Source organism: Cydia splendana, chromosome 16 (genome assembly GCF_910591565.1).
Source record: "Cydia splendana chromosome 16, ilCydSple1.2, whole genome shotgun sequence".
In the NCBI taxonomy this organism is placed as follows: domain Eukaryota; kingdom Metazoa; phylum Arthropoda; class Insecta; order Lepidoptera; family Tortricidae; genus Cydia; species Cydia splendana.
The window spans coordinates 15862634-15874164 of NC_085975.1; the positions used below are offsets into that span (position 1 = coordinate 15862634).

An 11531-nucleotide genomic window follows, 5' to 3' on the forward strand; every position below is an offset into this window, starting at 1 on the left:
AAATACTCTAATGCTCAACAATTTTCAGCTAATATTATGACCGCATTACTCGAAACTCTATTTTCAACTCCTTCTGCTTCTAATATTAGTTGTAAATTGTTTTAGCAGTACATTTTTTCGTCAGTAGGGACACTCGTGCCATCTGGTGTCAAATAGCGGTAGTGATAGTTCCACTACTATGACGTTACATGTCGACTGTGAAATAAAGCGCGTTTTTGTAAGAAAATTGATGTATGGAGTTACCACACTTTCTTTCCCTATGCTTAACCCTCAGCACTTTTTCGCTTACCATAAAGACGAAATTTGCTTGTATCTTTATACGAATAACCTGACACAGCGTCCTTATGGCAAGTGGCAATGTGGTACCTTTTGATTGAGAACGTCACACCTTATGAATAAGTGCTAAGACTGCTAAGTATTTCTTCCTATACTTCTAAGTATTTACTTATATTATAAAATTTATTTCAGATCATAAGCCACCCTACACGACTTATATTATAAAATTTATTTCAGATCATAAGCCACCCTACACGCCACAATTTTGCTCTGAAGCTAGTAGTTTGGCCAAACATATAAAAAAACTTACCGAGACGAAGGACAAATATGCCGTCAGACTAAAAAAAGCTATGTCTCTCTCAACCAACACAGCTTTTCAGAAAGCCATCGGTAAATTTACCACAATGGCTTTGCTATTTGTCATGATGCAATTTAGAGAGATAAATAAAAAGAAAATGGGAAGGAGATTCACAAAACAAGAAAAAATAATGGCATTATCTCCATAGAGTATATTGAATATTAGGGTATAGAGTTATCAGTCAAGGTTTTCGAATGCAGCGCCATCTATTGATAGTTCACTGCAACTTTTCAAATGTGTATATATCCATACCTATTAATACAGCTATACAAGCAGTGGCGGGCTTTTTAAATAGCTAAGGTTTGACGTTTGCGTTCTGAGTCCGTGCAAACGGAACCAGATCACATCAAGTGTGAACCTTCATTGTAGTCCTCGCCAGAAAACCGCTAACGAAGATCACACAATGATGTGACCTCGTTCAGTTTGCCCAGACCAGTAATTGAAAAACAATAAATGTGATTACAGTTTTATTTTTACATTACAAAATCAATGCTAATTGACAATATTCATTCATAATCATCGCTTTTAAGACAAGCTATCTATTAAAAGTATAGAAATAAGTAAAAACTTCTATCAAATTAGACTACACTCTTATGGAAAAACTTATTTAGCTCACTGTTCATCGATTGGAGCATTTCCTTCGTTTTAAATAATAGTTCCTCGTCATTTCTCGCATTCTGTCTTCTGTATCGAAGTCGGATCGCGTTCCTTTTAATATTTTATTTGTGTCTTTACACCAGTTATGTAGGAAAAACCTACAAGATAAGTCTATGATTTTGTTGGTAAGGGCACTTTTATGGTTAGCACATTGTAAACAATTAAAATTTACTACTAATGTAATAACAATTAATGTTTACAGCATCTTCTAAATATTGTTTTATATTGACCATGTCACAGTCCGTTTTTAATATGTTCGTGACCACATCTTGAATATTAGAGAAACATTCAGCTAAAGCATCTGAAGGATATGATAAATATGATTTTCCTTTGTTAAATTCTTTTAATTTTATGTATCGGCTGCTTTTGTTACAATCGTAAAGGCAGCCGTTGCATGTCTTACAATCTTTGAATATAATTTTAGTTTTCCTTAATATATATCCTGTAACATACTCAATTTGAGCCAAAATTTTTACGTTAGCTTTCTTATTATTTATTCCCACCAAGACATGGTCACTGACATGATCAAAATTAATGTCATTTTTCTCCGGAGCGCGATAAAGTGCAGGTTTGTCAAAAAAGATCTTACTTAAAGACTTAAATCCACGTCCCTGGTCTTTCTCACAATTATATCCTGGAGAATGCAACGAATTTAAATTGTTGATTAACAATGCCGCGAAGGCAACCTCAAAATGTACACACGTCGGGTTGTTGCTTCTTGCACCATGGCTCCTCACACAGCCAAAAAAGTTTTCAAGTGGATCCTGGTTAAAGTGGCGTAACCATATGGACTTTATCTCATGCTTTTGAAACAGCAGATTTTTTAAATATTCCAAATTTTCTAAGGTGCGTAGCCAGTTAGGCACGGTCGAAACATGACTTTTTCTGCGTCCTTGGGGTGTTACAAATGTCATTGTTTTTAAAACCTCTTTACTTTTCGTCCAAACACTCTGATGGCTTGATTTGGGTGTGAGTGGACCCAGTAAGTCTTTGCCAGGTCTTTTATTTTCATTCATGAATCCTCCGTTGACAGAGTCGAATAATTCGTCAAAAAAAAGAATAACGTCGGCTGTTTCTTTGCTTGACGGATCTAGTATTCCTTTCTCTGAAAAATAGTGATAAGACTTATAGTGTCAGCGTTAAAAAATAACGTAAAATAAAGATGAAGTATCGACTATCGAGATGTAGCATACCTAAGTAAGAAAAGTTTTACTGGAAAATAATATTCTTGAAAAGTGTACGTCTAAGAACTAATTTTAATAGGATGCAATGTGTGATATCGGGAGCATATAAAAGATTTCTCATTTTCTTAATATAAGCTGCAGTGCTAAATCGTGACAGCGTAGGTGGATTGTCAGCAACGCTTAACCTTAGCCCTTACGTCATCTTGCACTAAAGCTTACGAATTGTCAGTTAATTAACGTGATCTGGTCAAAATACCGTTCGCAGTTTGATGCGTAGGAACTGAATAAAAAATAGTGTTACCTAGTGTAGCTGTGATGTGATAAATAAATTGAATATTGTTCATATTTACCTGCTAAATATCCCATATTGACAGCGACTGAACTGCTAAGTAATTGTGTTGCATATTTGACTTTCATTTTTGGCATTTTCTTTGGATCTACATGCAGTTCTGTTAACTTGGGCATTAACCTTATGCCTTTATAAGCTGGATTTTCCTCGTATAATTTAACGATGTGTTCCCACTTGGCAGTTTTTTTTTCGTTATCAATGGAACAAGTCAAATTTTTTGTGATTAAATTGTTCCTTATATTTTTTATAAGGTGAGGAGGGTCATACAGAGGTATTACTTCATCACCATCCACGTCAAACACGTAACCTGTCGAATTTTTATTTTCATGTTTCGTTTCTGCAATGAGTGCATTGATGGCACTCATATTTGATGAGCCTTGGTCACAGACAGTTGCGATCACGTGAAATCCACTGGATTTTAATTTTCTTATGTGGTCCTTTATGGCCTGCGCTAATTCGTGTTTCTCGGTGGCTCCACAACAAAAGCTGTAACTAATAGGCTGTTTATAATTTTTTGTGATGCCTCTTATCATAAATACTAGCACGTGGCCAGCGATTTTTTTGACCCTCCTTTTTCCGTTGTCAACGAATCCGACGATCATGTCTTTTTTTGAATTGTACTCAAAATGAGGTTTAATTGCCATCTCGTCGAATAATAAAATACACAGCCTTTCAGATATCGACATTTTTCTGGCCTTTTTTTTAAGATTTTCGAAAATGTTATCGTTTATACCGGCTTTTAAGGCTGCAGCGGATATCATCCTTGATAATGTGAGAGGCGATGGTAGTACAAAAATGTGCCTCAGCCATCTATACGCCTTAGGTCCTTGCTTATAAAGAGATAATGCCATTATTTTTTCTTGTTTTGTGAATCTCCTTCCCATTTTCTTTTTATTTATCTCTCTAAATTGCATCATGACAAATAGCAAAGCCATTGTGGTAAATTTACCGATGGCTTTCTGAAAAGCTGTGTTGGTTGAGAGAGACATAGCTTTTTTTAGTCTGACGGCATATTTGTCCTTCGTCTCGGTAAGTTTTTTTATATGTTTGGCCAAACTACTAGCTTCAGAGCAAAATTGTGGCGTGTAGGGTGGCTTATGATCTGAAATAAATTTTATAATATAAGTCGTGTAGGGTGGCTTATGATCTGAAATAAATTTTATAATATAAGTAAATACTTAGAAGTATAGGAAGAAATACTTAGCAGTCTTAGCACTTATTCATAAGGTGTGACGTTCTCAATCAAAAGGTACCACATTGCCACTTGCCATAAGGACGCTGTGTCAGGTTATTCGTATAAAGATACAAGCAAATTTCGTCTTTATGGTAAGCGAAAAAGTGCTGAGGGTTAAGCATAGGGAAAGAAAGTGTGGTAACTCCATACATCAATTTTCTTACAAAAACGCGCTTTATTTCACAGTCGACATGTAACGTCATAGTAGTGGAACTATCACTACCGCTATTTGACACCAGATGGCACGAGTGTCCCTACTGACGAAAAAATGTACTGCTAAAACAATTTACAACTAATATTAGAAGCAGAAGGAGTTGAAAATAGAGTTTCGAGTAATGCGGTCATAATATTAGCTGAAAATTGTTGAGCATTAGAGTATTTGTTCGCCGCGACATTTATTGTCGACTAGCAGTACTGATATAATCTTTACTTATACATATTACTCTATCTATGGTGTTAAGGTCGGCAACGCACATGTAACATCGCTGGAGTTGCAGGCGCCCATAGGCTACGGAGACTGCTTACAATCGGGCGGGCCGTATGCTTGTTTGACACCCACGGTCCGACGTAGTATAATAAAATGCATATATTATTTGTAAGAAACTTTACAGGTTTATTATCAAACTGACCTGAAGTTGAGGGCCGAGAAGCGTCGTGAGCAGCCGCATTTGTGATGTTGGTCAATGGGGCCCGGGGTACATGATCATCTTGCAATGGTTCTTGTATAATACTTGCAATTTTCAGCGATACCGTTTGCGTAGCCATTCCTGAAAATCATATATTTAACCAATTTAATACCTAAAGAATATTTGTTTTTTTGTAAAGTTAAGACGAAAGCGGAGGAACCATGTGAAATCGCCTTTTCATACAAACGTAATAGTCCTCATTTGTGCCACCACTAGCACATACAGTAAACAAATCTCATTGACATTATCAATGACACATCATGCGTCACTAGGTCAATCACAAGGCCTACCCAGGGCCGTCTTAATCTATGCTGGGGCCCTTAGGCACATAATAATTTGGAGCCCTTTTGGAAAGTAAAGAAAGCAAAATTGAACTAACATTTTTCTACTATGACCTTCTATTTATTATGGGGTAGTCAAATATACTGTTACTGTCTGTCTTTCGGGGCCCCCTGAGAATGGGGGCCCTGGACACGGGCCCCGTGTGCCCTTATGGTAAAGACGGTACTGGGCCTACAATCGGAATCGAAACACGACAGTCGAAAGTTCGGTTTCTGCCTCTCTATCACTCTTGCTTATTCGATCGATAGAGAGGCAGATAAAGAAATTACGATTTTCGCGTTTCGCGGTATGCCACCTGTAAACAAACCGCCTTGGTGCATCAATGTCATAGTGAAAACTTGTCAAACAACTGTTTAAGGCCTGGTATGTATAAGTTCTTCTTCTTCTTAGTCGGTACACTCTTGCCAGAGTGGTCGTGGTCATCATTGTGAATCTCGATGAGTGATGATCTTGCTAATACGGCGCCATTCGTCGCGGACTGCAGCTTTCCGGGTACATTCGTAAACCGAGCACTTAGTTGCGGCCTTGATCTGGTCTGTCCATCTCATTGGTGATCTACCACGTGGCCTGGTGCCTTCGACCTTTCCCTGCACTACGAGACGCTCTATGGAGTCATTACCACGACGAGAAACATGGCCGAAGAAAGTCAGAATGCGTGACTCCACTGTGGTTGATAGGCGCTGTCTGATGTATAAGTTACTTTATGATTTACTAAACAAATTAGTGCTGCACTCTGGCGGCAGAACATTGCAGTAATACTCCCTATTGGTCCACTACTTTTAGAGAAAATGGGCTGTGACAGACGGACAGACAGACGCACGAGTGATCCTATAAGGGTTCCGTATTTTTCCTTTGGAGGTACGGAACCCTAAAAATTGATATATGTGACGTTCCACGGCAAAAGGTACCTTATGGCGGCTGGCGGTTACGTCGTATAGCGCCGCAATAATATTAGGGCGGCGTTAATAATAGCGTAAGCGCCAACCACCATAAGATACCTTTATCCGTGGGACGTCACATATTATTGTAAGAAAATTAATAGGTTTTCAAACTGACCTGAAGTTGAGGGCCGAGAAGTGTCATCACCACCCGCATTGTACTGATTCGTGATGTTGATCAGTGGGGCTCGGGGTCCATGATCATCTTGCAATGGTTGTTGGAAATTGCTTGCAATTTGCACCGATGCGGTTTGCATAGCCATTCCTGAAAATTTAACAAATTTATTACAGAAATATTTATTCTTAAAAAGTGTTGTCATAAGTCATAACAATGAAAGACCAAAAGTTAAGTTAGAGGGCAACGGGTCTTTTTTTCTAAAACACCTTAAAATAATAGGTAGTACATGAAACTTAAGCCATATTTTAGAATAGTAAGTGATCTGTAATGTAAGTGAAGATTCCAATAAACAAGGCTTTTGATAAAAAACCTGCACTCAAATTAGTTCACCCGTTCGAGTGCTACATACATTGCCGCAGGCAGACATACAACTACATACACAGAGATATATAACTACTACATACACATACACATTGAACTTATGACAGACCTTTTTTGTCATTGGGGGCTAATATTAACACTATGATATGTCCAATGTAATATGAACCCTAAATGTCACAACAATTAAATCGTACAAGTGTGCAATGCGGCTAAAATTGTGTATCTTACCTTTTAAATGCAGTGTTGGAACTGCAATAGCGCTGAGTCTTCCGCTTCGAGTAATAAATTTTTCCTCAAAGTGAATATGACACACTTTTCGGTACTTATGAATAAATTGGTTATCCAAAGATAACACATCTCCACCAACAGAGTAAATCCAAGTACGAAACCGATCAGCCTCATTAATTGGGCAGGGAAATTTGTGAAGAATCACATTATCTAATCCTGAAAAAAAAAAGAAATGTATATGTATAATTACAGTAACACTAGTACAGACTTAAGTAGGTAGGTACACTATCAGAATGATCTTTAGATGTTCAATGAATACCTATATTAACTTAAATAAGTTAAAAAAATATCACATATGAAACTGCACTTAAGTCAAGGTAAGAAATGATAAAAACCTAGTGTTGATATTGTGTTCTTTAACAATGCTAAAGAAAAGCCTTCGAAGGACCCGGTCCTTAATAGGAAAATACCTCTACTCTATATAACTTATAACACTTATTTGGAAAAATACCCAGACTGCGTATATACTGATAGTGTTATATGTATTAAAGAAATATAATCTAAGTATTATTACATGTCAATAAAATACCATGCAGTGCTAATAAATCATGACAATTTTGTCAAAGTTATATTCGAAAACGCCAAGTTATATTGCACATGAAGTAGGCCTTACTGGGGTCATAGTTCCATATTTATATTTCAGGGTTAAATATTATTGCCCCACACTTGAAAATGAAAAATATTCATATGAATACTTACGCGTTTTACCGCAATTAGGTACACAACACATCGCACTGTTTCGAACCATTGTCGCAAATAACCAATCCAAGCAGCAAATCAGAGTCCGTTGAGCACACCAGGTATATTCACATAAAAACAGATTTATCAGAGTCCAGGGCAAGCGCAGTCGTATAAAATCACAAGAGAATCGTTTCAGAGCACTTTCAAGCATCGAGGATAACAAGAAATTTGGCCCCATTCGCACGACAGCTTAAAAAGCGTTGCGTTAAAACCCGACGTTGGCGCTTTTTTACCGTTTCCAATATTTGTGTTCATACGAACGCTTAAAAATCACTTGTGAGTCGTACTATCACGTACGCATCTCAGCAAAGCCATACTTTATTTGCTATTACGACGTATTATTTGAATATAGCTTGAATATTTCAGGAATTTGTAAGCATAAGTTGACATTTTTAAGGTGAAACTAATAATAATCTTGACGATTGACACCAAAAATTGACACTTGACAGCCAACTGACAGCAGCGCCGGCGCTTTTTTAACGCTTGTGAGAACAGATACACGGAGATCCGTATGCTCTATTCAATTTGACGCCAACGCTCAACGCCGAAAATCGAACAGTGCTCGATAAAAAAGCGCCGCGCTTAAAAACCGCCTTCGTGTGAATACATACATGGTTATCCATTTGCGTCATTCAAACGCTTTTTTAACGCGCGTTGAAAAAGCTGCCGTGCGAACGGGGCCTAAAATATTGAAATAAAAACGTTATGGCGGGTCTGTCCATAACGTTCCGTTCCTTTCATATTTATCTAAATTGTATCTTAAAATTTGTGCAAATTATGATTTTAAAATGGACTAATTTAAAGAAAAAACATTCAATGAATATTTTATTATTAGATATATGAACCAAAAATATTTTAACAGGCAAGCAATAAGTAAAACTAAATGATTATGTTATTTATTTTCTTTTGTTAATTGCGCATAACGAAAAAGATGGATGCGGCATCACAGATTATACAAGATTTGAAAGACTTATAAAATTGGTTTTCACGCCCTCTGTCGTTAAGTTTCCCAAGCATATCCGAGTACATCGGATTCAATACTTCTTTGAACTGAAAACACTGTGTTTCCTACTAGTCAAATCAGCTTCTTTTTTAGAACTGTCAAAACGATTTGCCAATATGAAATTTATATGAAAACGAGTATAGTGACGTCAAGGTCAACTCGCCTACTTATTATTTCAATCCGATTTATTAAATAGAAATTGTGTTTAAAAATAACAGCTAATTAACTATGTATTAAGGTTGTAAAGGGGCCCACTGATTACCAGTTCGCCGGACGATATCTGCCTATCAGTTAAGACGAAACAGGAGCTGAGTTTTAAATATTTTAGGTAAATATACCCGTCTCGCTAACGGAAGCGGCACCTAAAAGTAGTGCGATAAGGACAAGGCGAAAAATCCTGCGTAAAAATCTCAAAAATCGAGGTTTCGTACTCCTCTGTTTCCTCCTCCAAAACTTAACCAATCGTAACCAAATTTGGAAATCTAAATGATTATGAAATTATCTGTGTCGGACCGTTTTGCTTTTTTGGCTAATTGATATCAGTTTTGAATGCCACGTCTCTCATTGCGGCATAGTCAATTAGGCCATTTTGGCCATCTTTGAAGGGCTCTAGCGCCTTAAAAAACAAAAATATCAAAAAAAGCAAAACGGTCCGACACAGATATTGACAATATTAATCTGTGTTGAAAAAATCATTGCTCTAGCTTCAAAAACCACAGAGGAAAACGAGGAGTACGTTTGTATGGAGAAATGTCCACTCCCGTTGGCTCTTACGGGGCCCACTGATTAACAGTCCGCCGGACGGTATCGGCCTGTCAGTTAGAACAAAATTTTGACAGTTCCGAACAACTGACAGGCCGATACCGTCCGGCGGACTGTTAATCAGTGGGCCCCTTAAAAGTTTCCTGTGGTAATATTAAAGTAATCGGACTTTACAACCTAATCTTAGTACCTACTTTATAATTTAATACTAATATTTTAATAAATAAATAAATTTTAATAAATTTAATGTTATAATTATAAGACTGAATAATGCCTGACATGTATTAATATTTAAAATATTATGAATAAATGTCTATGTCTATGGCATGAAAACACCTTCTAATTTTTAAAATTGTTTTCATGAACGTCGTATAAAATATATCAAATAACGTCAACAGAAAAGAAATCGGTTTTCCTGAACGTTTTTGACCCAAATGTACAGTCAAGTATAAAAATATGGGTGCACACATCATACTCAAAAATATGTCCCATAGCCCTTATGTCAGCGAATTAAGAACTATAGCACATATTTTTGAGTAAGTTGTATGCACCCATATTTTTACACTTGACTGAACTGAAATCTCCTTGATTGTCGGATATGCGGCTGCGTCATTATTGATCATAAATGATTATTACATTAAGGGCCACCCCACATCTGGCGTCTTTCGAGCGTCGGCGTCGGTCAGCGCTATGGAAAATGACGTCGCTGCGCAGTTGCGTCGACGTCGCGTCGACGTTGGGCCATAGAGTTGTAGACGCCGACGAGACGCCGACGCTCGAAAGACGCTAGATGTGGGGTGGCCCTAATCTCGAAGATAGTCTGGTAAATTAAACTTCATTACTTGAAGGCCAGTTGTATTCGTCTTTCGAATACATTTAAATAATATCAAGGTCGATTGGACTATTAATAAGATGGCTCCTGTTTCATCATGTAGATAATTATCAAGTCAACATTGAAACGTCTTTAAATAAATAAATATTGGGGACATCTTACACAGATCAACCTAGCCCCAAACTAAGCAAAGCTTGTACTATGGGTGCTAGGCGAAAATATACATACTTATATAGATAAATACATAGAAAACACCCATGACTCAGGAACAAATATTAGTGTTCATCACACAAATAAATGCCCTTACTGTGATTCGAACCCAGGACCATCGGCTTCGCAGGCAGTGTCACTACCCACTAGGCCAGACCGGTCGTCAAACTTTACTTAGTAACTATCGCGGTAACCGAAGACAATATTAAGGATGACTCACGTTAGACCGGGCCGTGTCCGGGCCGGAGCTTCCGGGGCTTACTTTTCTATGACATGACAGGTGATCAGGTGATCACGTGTTGCTTTCCATAGAAAACGATGCGCCGGAAGCTCCTACCCGGTCACGCCCGGTCTAACGTGAGTCATACTTTAACTGTAAGAAGGTTTGGCAATAAACGTGCAGAAAAAATAGTATTTCATGGGAACTTTGCAATTTTTGAAAATTCTCATTAGCATACTAGAACCAGCCATAGCTTTTAAGCGTTATGTTGCGAATATTCGCATCCGCATCCGCATCCGCGGAACATCCGCATTATTTTCAACATCCGCATCTGCATAAAATCGATGCGGAGCTCATACGGATGCGGATGTCGACCAAGTCGGTAACAGGAACGTCTTAGCGGCGTCGTAAGTGCTGGGTAATTTCGTCATTAAATATAACGAAATCGTCTAGATCCCGAAAAGTCGGCCAAGTTACTGTTTATTAAATAAAACGCACCTATATTCTTGCTCAAATACTAGACGTTTCGTTTTTTTTAATAAAAATTACTAAAAATGTAATATTTCACGTTTTTTAAGTACCAAATCTTGACATCCGCATCCGCATCCGCGGATGTGAGGCTTTAAATATCTGCATCCGCAGATGTCAAAAACTGTGCATCCGCAACATCCTTGCTTTTAAGCAGTGTAAAGTCAGACCAAGAAATAGCCCACGCAGTGCAAATGTTATACGTCATCATTTCATAGAAGTTTGTTGTTTAAAATAACACTTACACTGCGTGGGCTATCAATACCGCTGCAGACTTTCCTTGGTCTGACTTTATTTAGTCAGGGCTGTCACAACACAATGTGACCTTGCCCGAACAATGTAATAGGCATAACTCCATCATGCTTTAAAATAGTTGCTATGTTTTAAGAGATCGAACTTGAACTTTTACGTACGATTCATAGGT

The 11531-nt window shown here is 37.7% G+C and overlaps 1 long non-coding RNA gene across 1 annotated transcript; it reads right to left on the bottom strand.

Annotated features, from left to right (window-relative positions):
• Positions 1–1489: 1489 nt before the first annotated feature.
• On the bottom strand, positions 1490–4742 carry LOC134798390 (uncharacterized). The gene is made up of 3 exons (XR_010145178.1): positions 4688–4742; positions 2826–3926; positions 1490–2396 (listed from the first exon to the last, which is right to left on the bottom strand). It is a non-coding gene; the product is annotated as an uncharacterized LOC134798390 (long non-coding RNA).
• Positions 4743–11531: the final 6789 nt, after the last annotated feature.